Raw genomic sequence first — 7,941 nt, 5'->3', positions numbered from 1 at the left:
GATTTCATTTCCGGTACTACAGAAATCCCCAGGCTTTCTAACGCAAAAAAATCCTGTACACAGGAGTGCAGATCTTCATCAGATGTTTTCCCGTTGATGTGCATTTGACGATGCGGCAGCTGATCGGCTCCCCCACATAGAGTTCCGTAAACGGCCCATCCAATACGCGTTTTTGTGGCAATTGGCTCGCCGATACGTCCTTCGCGTAGCTTTAGAGTGGCTAGCAAGTGTACGTTGCTCAATCCTATCATCAGCCCTGGAACAGCTGCTGTAAAACTTTTTACAGGTAGTCCCTTGAGGTAGGCGAAACGTTGTTCCATTTCCTGGAAATCCATTGTTTGTTCGGGTAAGCCCAGATTTTCGACTACGTAAACTTCCGATGCCTTGAACCGCTTGTCATTGTCAACTGCTGAAATTTCAACCGCTACCTGCTGCGCGCACAATTTCTTCTGGATTCCACCGGTCCAGTGGATACACAAACTTTCGGTGCTTCCTTCAAGCCCAAGTGCTTCCGCTATCGATTGATCCACCATAGTAACGGAAGAACCGTCGTCCAGAAAGGCGTAAGTGTCGATTTGTCCATTGCTCCCATAAAGCGTCACAGGGAGCACCCGAAAAAGTGTTGTTGACGTAAGCTGGCGATGAACATTGACGGTAGCATTTTTCGTTTCTCCAACAGGCATTTTCTCTTCGACAGGCAAGTCGCTGTGCAGCAACCGATGGTGTCGTTTCTGGCATCCATTTATTCCACAAACTTCTCCGCGACATGGCCAACGACTGTGTGCCGTCAAGCAACGGCCGCAAAGTTGTTTCTCCTTTACTTCTTTCCAGCGAGCATCAACACACAGTTTTTTGAATGTCGGACAGTTCGCTGTCTGATGACCTCCTCCGCCACAAGTTGAGCAGGTCGTTGGTGGCTCCGCTCTCTTTGTTGGAGCGTACTTGGGTTGCGTGTATTCTAGACGAGAAACATCCGATTCGGCTTTCCTTTGATTTGATGCTGCATGGGCATTCACAAAGGCCTTATCCTTGCACTTAGATCGATCATCCTTGTTCGTCTTCGGTTGGCTAATTAGAGGCGTAGCAACGCTACAAGTGGCAGCAGCAACCTTCTCCATGTAATCGCCGAAACTGCGGAGATCCACAATGGGCAGGCTTTGTTGGTAAAGTGCCCAGTTAAATTTGATAGTAGGAGGCAGCTTTTCCACTAGCTCTTGCAACAGGATAGGATTGGACAAATGGTTCTCCAGTCCGACCGCTTTAAGATGACCGCACAAGTTCTGCACCATTAAGCCAAAGGTGACCCATGTGTCCAAACGATCTGCTCTCGGGGCAGGAGTATTGCGAACCTTCGAAACCATGTTGTTCACGATTTGCTCAGGTCGCCCATACAAAGTTTGCAATGTCGAAATGATCTGAGGAACTGATGACGGATGCAGAAGAAGACTGCTGACTGCCTCCTTAGCTGCGCCTTTGAGGCACCGCTGAAGTCGCAATAGATTTTCGGAGTCCGAGTACCCACATGCGTTTGTTGAATGTAGGTAGTTACTGATGAACAGCGGCCACTCGATTGGGTCCCCAGTGAACGAAGGAAGTTCTCTAGAGATTACTTGTCGTGCCACAACTTGCTGCTGCGTTGGGCCATATTGAGCCTGTAGTGGTCCGTAGTTCGCAAAGGGGGGGCTTGGCTGAACGAAATTCTGTCGAGGTTCATTTTGGGGCATGACATGGGAGTGGAAAACGGGCAAATCTGATGATGGTTCATGTAGAGTGGATGTATAAGGGGCATTTATTGGCACTGATTGGTTTAAGGGAGTCGAGTATTGAGATCGCCCTCCCACTGGGGTGATCATCGAAAGCTCATCCATTTCATTTTGGTGGTGAGGGGGACTTAGAGGGGAGTAGTTCATTGGTCGCAAGGGATTGGCAGATAGATGGGTTTCACTTACCGAGGGTGCATTCTGACAACGAATATTGTTACCATCTCTTACTTGCGTGGGGTCTTGCAATCTCATTCCGACGAGGTTCTCTTCCGGTATTGGTAGATCCGGTAGCTGGACTACCGCCTGCGCACGAACCGCTGGGTCACTCGTGCCGATTTGCTTCTGCTGTGCCGACATCTGCATTTCTAGGAACGCTCGCTCAATCCCTCTCAAACGTTGTAACTCCACGTCCCGTTGTTCCAGTTCTTTCTGCCGCTGTCTCTTGAACTCTGCATCTTCTTCTTCCCAACGCCGCAGTTGACGCACGAGGTCGGCTTCCCGCCGACGCTGTAATTCGAACTGCTCTTCTTTGCTGCCTTTCAGCTCGTTGATTTTACTAATCAAGTCCAGTTCACGCTTGCGACGCATCTCGATTTCCTGTTCGTGCTGTTTCTGCTGCCGATCGTGTTCTTTCCGAAGGTCTTCGGTATCTCTCCGCCACTTCTCGTACAAAGGTAACGTATTCTTTGGACGAGCGCCTTTCTCAGGGATTTTGGGTGCGGTGTATTCCAGTAGATTCGCTAAAGGCTGTACATCTACTAGCGGCAAGATGTTCTCTCTGCCGGCTGCTTCCACTACGTTATCATCGATGGTTATGCTTCCAAAGGTCTTCTCCATGTCGCTGTCAGCGACGCCATCGATGCTGGACGTCAGATGACTATCATCGCTCTTCTGATTTGCGTGGATAGCACCAACCCCCGTCTTCAATGGAGTGGACGTAATCTTCACGTTGTTCCGGTCAACTGAAGTTCCAGCGTGTGTGTGACTGCTCTCAACACTTACACCAGGTATCTCAGCAATATCGCTGGCAGATCCGACAGCACTGTTCTGCTCATGAACCCATTCCTTCACCCTGCTTGTTCGATTGGACCGCCCACTATTCAAGCTTGACGTATCAGCTTCATCCTGCTGTTCCAGAAGTTCGTATTTTCGTGTAATGTATTCCTTCTCGCGCTCCAGATTCTCTAGGGTAGCTTGCTGGATCTTTTCTTGCAAAAGGCGTTCTTCCTCGAGGCGCTGCATCTCACGAGCCAATCTTGCTCTACGTGAGCTAGATGAGCTCGTCCTTCCAGCAATTGAGTTCGGTTGAGAGATTCGAGTGCGGGAAATACAGATCGCACAACAAAACGACTTTGAGTGAACTGTTTTCTGGGTCACTCCGGCGCAGGAAAAGTGATACCACTTCTTACAACCTTCGCACTGCACCATGAACCACTCGGCCTTGTTTGGACGATCGCAGGCACCACAATCCCTTTCATTCGCACGCTCCTCGTCAACTATGGATGGTTCGAAATTGGCCTCCGATGACTTCACGGATGCATTCTCACGATGAACGTCATCATTTTGGAGGTTAGCCGCACCTTCTGCTCTAGCTCGAGTCCGCGACCGCGTCTGCCGTACAGCCGATCTCCGATTCATGGTACCTCACAATCCGTAAGTTCTTTAGTTTTCTGTTGGCGTTATTTCGGATTTCTTTGAGCAACTCGCTTTTTTCCGCAGAGTATCGCTAAAGCTGCAATATTTATTCTTTAGTTAAGTGCAAATCCAGTTAAATTCAGTTACTTACAACTTAGTGTCCGAATAATATATAACAACTAACAGAAAACAATATAAATATATTCTACATTTATATTGTTTTCTGTTAGTAGGGTGTCTAAAACTAAATAATTGTTGCATTAAATGTTATCAAGGGGGAATTCATTTAATTTACTTCGAGAAATAACTTCTGCTTCACTACAGTACAATTTGTTTACAGCTACTTCAGTTTTGCCTATCATCCTGCCTGACAATTCATTAACGTCAACTTCAAATTGACATCTCTTATCTCGCCCCCATAAGGGGTTACATTGCACCGAGCCGAGGGGTATTCGCTGTCCTCAACATTGACACTTGCTTTTCCCGGGGCGAGCGACGAGGGCAGGATCAAACATGTCGCGCGTTGGTCTAGTAAGTGAAAAAGTGGCGTGATCGGTGAGTTCGGTTGGAGTAACTGAAAAAGTGCCGCGATCGGTTAGTTCTGTTTGATCCTTCGACCTTGACGCTTGCTCCTGGGCAGTGCGTCAAGAAAGCCCGAACAGTTTTTTTTTTTATTCTTTTTGGGTCGCGCGCTTATTTTTTTTTTCCTGAGTGCTTTTTTATAGCCGAGCAAACGAGTGAAGCCGAAAGTGGATTGTGGCTGCTCAGTCAAGGATAACGGATCAATTGGTGAGCTCGTTTCATGCTACTATTTCTAATCTATAAAATATGTATGACTGCACATTCAATCGTTACAATGGTGGGATGTAAATATGATTTTTCAACAAACTATGGATGGTTCGTCACTGTGAGTGTCGACACAAACTCTGATTCATGATTTATTTATGTTTAACTTTTTTTTTCAGAACACCTCTTATATACCTTTATTTTTGTAATTAAAAAAACTTTGAATGGTTCGACACTACAAGTGTAGACTTGCGAAAGGTTCACTTTATTCAACAAACTTTGGATGGTTCGCCACTGTAAGTGTCGGCATAAGAATAAGAATGTTCTATGATGTCCCAACCAATCGAGTTTTTTGTTTCTTTTCAAATGAGTAAAATATAATAACACATGCTTTCGTCCTGACAGTTGTAGGAATGTTACATTCAGGTATTTGTTCAACAAACTTTGAATGGTTCGTCACCTCAAGTGTCGGCATAATTTTCCTCTACATAGAAATTGTTCATATCAAATGGAAATTTTATATTTACGTATAAACATGTATATATCTCACAAATCATTGTTTATCATGGTCTAATCGCTTATCAAAGTGAATCCTATGACCCAACGATCCTCCCCATTAACAAACATCCCTCCCAGTAACCTTTGTGGAGATGCAGAGGCAAACACGGTCTCCAAAAAGCAAAGGTTACACACTAACATTCCTTCCCCCAATCCCACCTGACTGCAAGGACGTGGCCGGCGCCGTTATTGACCCTGTATAAATAGAGGCACTGAATTATGCACACTGAAGAAGATTATGGCCAATCCCAGCCGAACTTCTAGCTGATTCTTTGTGCATTTTCACTGACTTCGGTCAATCACGGAATAGCAACCATTGATATGTGTAGTCAGTCTAAGCTAAGCTAAGCTAAGCTAAGCATATTCAGAAAGTAACACCATTTCGAGGCAGTGACAGTGGAAGTGATGCTCATCTCTACCTCTATTTTTCCTTTCCAGTTACTCTGAAGATCCAGTATTGTTAACTTTCTTCATTCTGTTGGTTGGCCATACACTTTTTCCAGTCAAGGATGTTTTCCGCTGACCGAAAGAATATTTGAGGCAAGTTCGACACAAAGGTCCGTACGGAGAGGTTTCAATGAGCCCTGGAGCAAAAGGAATAGTTGTGGACAATGTTCACAGGGCATAAAGAAATTAATCCACACATACACACATATACATTCCGTAGAAAAAATGTACAGTTCGACTAAAGAACCGTGCAGAAGAAAACGATAAATAGAAATCTCAACTTGAGTGTCCTTCATATTCCCAACTCCTTAAATGAAGCAATTAAAATGTGCTATTTGGTCAAAGTTTAACGATTTGTTGTATTTTTTATTTCGATCAATCGGATTTCTACAAGTCGATACAGATTTGCACAATCAAATGAAGCTCCGGTCCACCTTCAGTAGGGCGCTTTACAGATTACGGGCTTCCCAAGAACGGATTTCCAACTACTCCTGCTTGCTAGTAATTCCATTTCTGTAAGGATTCAGGACAAGACTTAAGAGAAATGTATTATTTCACACAATGTCTCGAAGATCCTACTGAAATATTTGCTCGATCGCCTGAAACAAATAAAAATTAGCAAATGGATTGCATAAGAAAGAAACAAAAAACAATTTTGAACATTCACAACAAACAAATGCCTACGCGTTGCTATGGAACAATTCGTTGATAACATAATATTGTAAATGCCAAAGCTAAGTTGATGCGAATGTCGAAAAAATGCATTTGATTTGATTCGATGCACATTGAAAAAGTGATCCCCCTTTGGCTATATCATGTTTAAACTTTAAAGGGAAGTATGCACTTCAACAGAAAAGAAATCGCCTATCTCGATGCGTGGGAAATTTCTTGTAAGAAATGATCAAGAAAAGCATTTTTCTTTGATCGCAGTATGCAGTTGAAAAGAAATGTCAATTCAAATGGAGCTCACTGTAGAAAATTTCTTGACCATTTCTTGAGCAGAAATTTTTACTTTTCTTGAGCGGAACAGCATACTTAGCTTAACTTAAAAATTGGGTCCTTAAATGAACCTTGACACTTTTGATCACGTTTGACGTTCGCTTAGTCGACAAAAACACCACAGGGGTTTTAGTTTTAACACTGGGGTTGTTCCTATCTGACATATCGGAAGGGATACGGAAAACAAAATACACACCAAATTTGAGTTTAAGCCAAAGGGTGTGACAAAATCTAGAAGAAACATAAAAAATATGTTAAACCAACGGAAAACATTAGAAAATTGAGTAAACATGTGTTTTTGGCCTAAACTTAAGCGTTTGGCACTAAAATTAGGACAGGGCTTTAGGACCCTATTCCTATTTCAAGCATATTGCTAATAAGTCAGGCTTCTGGCACCACTATACTACCCCATGGGAAAAAACGAGCCACCATCTTCGTCTCCCACTGGGAAGTGATTCCCCAAGACAGTTCAATGTTAGTAAACAAATAGTCGTTTCAGGACAAACAATCTAGAATGGCGAGAAAAATGTGTGGGGAAAGGCGCAAGAAAAAATGGCTCAAAAGTCAGAACTGAAAAAGCAGCTTTCTCCTTTTAAAACAATAAATTGATGAAAATAAGAACACACAGCCTTTTTATTTGTCAAATAAAAGAGCTGCGTGGTTTTATTTTCTTCAATTTGTTTATTTAGAAAGAGAAAACTGCTTTTTTCAGTTTTGACTTGTAATTATCGGGTAACTCAATCGGGAGCACCACAGAGACTCCCTGATTCAAAACCTCAGGGTCGGCACGCTCACCAATAAAACTCGCGGTCAGGAAGTTCTCGCACTTAGTTTCGTATACCACAGAAGTTCTTGAAACACTTTATTAAATGGCTAGCTTCACTCCCACTTTCTTAATCTAATCTAACCTTAGCTGGGCCCCTTCTTCTTCTCCACCACCTTACTGCTACCGGACCTCTGCAACGATGGCTTCTCGGACGTAGATCGTGCAGAGCTCTACCTCTACGGCGATGCAGCACGACGATGTCTTCTGGGGTGGCTTGGGGTAATGGCCTTGTAGATCCACTACGTGTCCTGGTCCTGCCGATATGGTGACGGATCGGCCTTCGGCGGGTTCGTTGCCGGAATGCTGCCCAGATGGACACCGGGACACCGCAGGAACGGTCTACTAACGGTATTTAAAAACCGGCGGGGTTCTGCATGGAAAAATATGCCGTCAGGTTTCGTCACAGTAGACTATTCCCAAGATTACCTGCAGTCCACTTCGCCTTCACTTCTTCCACGTCTCAAACTGTATTTCTTCTCTCAAACTATCTTAATCCTTCGCTTTTAACTTTTTGGTGTAGCCTTTAATTGCTGACTGTTTCAGTCGACGAACTCTGGGCAAGTGATAGAATTAAGGAGTCGTCGACTGTCTTGCGGTCCCTGACCTCGTTGATCGGTCATTGCCCTCTGCATGAGCTCAACGATCAATGAGAATATATACTAAGGTGTGGAAGAAGAAGCAAAGGCTATGTTTTAGTAAAGCGAAAAAAACGTAAACAAAAATAACTACGTCACTAATTTACACGGCTTCTTATGGGAGCTCGCTCGCTTGTAGTAGTGAAACATTTTGCACCGTACACGGATGTCACGCACACTAAATGTCTTCTTCCTCACCTCGGTATATATTCTCATTGCTCAACGATCCCATTACGCCATCCCTCAAGGCTACCCAGAAGATGGTAACCAAGCCCTCTGGTGGTGGGTTTTA

Source organism: Aedes aegypti, chromosome 2, assembly GCF_002204515.2.
Source record: "Aedes aegypti strain LVP_AGWG chromosome 2, AaegL5.0 Primary Assembly, whole genome shotgun sequence".
Lineage (NCBI taxonomy): Eukaryota > Metazoa > Arthropoda > Insecta > Diptera > Culicidae > Aedes > Aedes aegypti.
Note: the sequence above shows the minus strand (reverse complement) of the source record.